Below are 2,097 nucleotides of genomic sequence, written 5' to 3'. Positions count from 1 at the left end.
CCCACACTCCTCCACCTGCCGCGGATGTGGTTACACTGGGGACACTGGTACGAGGAACCCAGCAAGGTGGTTTTCTTTCAAGAAGCAAAGCCTTCTCCTCTGTTCTTGGTGAAATCATAACAATCAGATCTGTTCCAACCACCGTGTGTGGAAAAAACTTGTCTGTGTGAGGGGAAAAACCAAGATCAAAGGAGAAATTGGTCTGTCCTGCCTGTGCCCATGAGCCAGGATAGCACAGGACAGAGAGCAGCAGACAGAGCAGAGGGGAAGCTCTGCAGTGGTTCACGGGCTGGAAGTGGCAGTGGTTTCTCAGCTGTTCCACCTGCACTGGAGCACTGGGCTCTGGCAGCAGCAGAGCCCCAGGGTGGCCAGAGTAGACCTGCCACCAGCCCATGGCACAGCTCCAGACACACAGGTACGCTCCAACCACCTCCAGAGCAAGAAGTCTGCTGCAAATTCTTCTTTTTATTCCTTTGGCCCCATGGCTCCACGAAGCATGTTGAGTATCTGGCTGGAGAGCAGAGCTCCTGCCGCCAAGGGAGGCTGTGGTGGGGCAGAGGGAAGCTTTGGCCACGGGGTGTGGGGATGGGGTGTGAACCTCCGTGCGAGGCTGGAGAAGCTCCCTGGAGCCCAGCGCAGCCCCTGGAGCAGGAGGCCGCAGCCGGCACAGGGCTGGGAAGAGGGAGCGCTGCTCTCTCCGAGATGCAAGACCTCCCTCTGCTGTCAGCCCCGCGCTCCCCGCGGGAGGGACCCTCACTGCGAGGGAATAAAGTAGCTCCCAGAAGCTCCACGGTTTTTAAACCCCACCGTCTGAGTACTGGGTAATGACAGAATAAATATAAGAAGAACCAGAAGAGGGACCCAGGCCTGTAGCAATGACACTTATTTTTCACTAAATGCCGAGTATTTTCTGGAGTTTGGGGGAAAGACTAGCAAGTTTTCATAGTGGTTTCTATCTATAGTCCTCATTTGTATCACCTGGAAAATAATGTAATTTGCCCATAAAAAGTGAGTTGCTATAGATGAGGCACAGCCCAATGCAGCTGTGACATGGAGCTCTGCGTTAGGACACCAAACAAAAACCCACCCCCAAAACAGGCAAATGCCCCATTGTCATTTTCAGTCTGTTTAAGACAAAGAAAAGCTTTAGGACTGTGAGCACATCCCTCATTTACTTTTCCATGATTTAGCACAGCCTCGGTTGGCTAATCCTTGCCCTGGTCTCACCAGTGATTGCCCAGTGCAGCTGGCCAAAGGCCTCGAAGCAAATTTGTGTTCTGTTGTCAATCAGGTGACATGAAGACCTGGGAATATACCACTAATGCTTTATTTTGGATGGATCCTTGACAAGATCTCATCCCCCAGCACAATGAGACCAGGGGGATTTAGAGCTGTAGTTCCAGATGAAGCAATGCCCATGGGTTAGGCAATTAATGCTGAAGATTTATCAGACCCATTAAGACAAGTCGTTGACTGGAGACAGATTCATTTAATACAACTGCAAGCTTGTCCCCTCCCTTTCCATCTCTCCGTGCTAATTGTCCTCCTAAGGCTGACTCCTTGTGCCAGACATGGGGAATTTCACAGGTCCCAGGTGGCTGATTGTATTATCACTCACAATGGGTGCTCGGGGTTTGCTCCGATCAGCTGCTGACCAGGTGAGAGCAGCTCTGGCAGAGCACTTCACTCTCCCCTGGGCTGAGGCCCAAACTGGTTCTGTACTCAGGCGTTTTAACACCACACGTTTCCACACCCAGATGGGTGAGTGGAGGCTTGATCCACACTCAATCTGAACTACTTTCCATAACTTGCATGGTTCAAAAGATTATAAACAAAAGTTGCAACTAATCAGTACAAAGTATTCCATGGAAGCATATCCCAGTATCTGCTGTGCTCTGCAGTGTTACACAGCCTGCACGAAGGGTCTGGGGAGGTGCCGAAAAGAAACGTGCACCATGAGGAAGAAATGATCAGAGCAGACACAAAGATAGGATTTTGTAAATTAAATGGCCTTTATTTGTAACTTGTCTTCAAAAGTCAAAAACACAACAAAGTAATTGCTCGGAAGCTTCTAACTGCTCCTTAAACATTTTATCA

The sequence above is a fragment of the Acanthisitta chloris genome, unplaced genomic scaffold (assembly GCF_000695815.1).
Source record: "Acanthisitta chloris isolate BGI_N310 unplaced genomic scaffold, ASM69581v1 scaffold31988, whole genome shotgun sequence".
In the NCBI taxonomy this organism is placed as follows: domain Eukaryota; kingdom Metazoa; phylum Chordata; class Aves; order Passeriformes; family Acanthisittidae; genus Acanthisitta; species Acanthisitta chloris.
Note: the sequence above shows the minus strand (reverse complement) of the source record.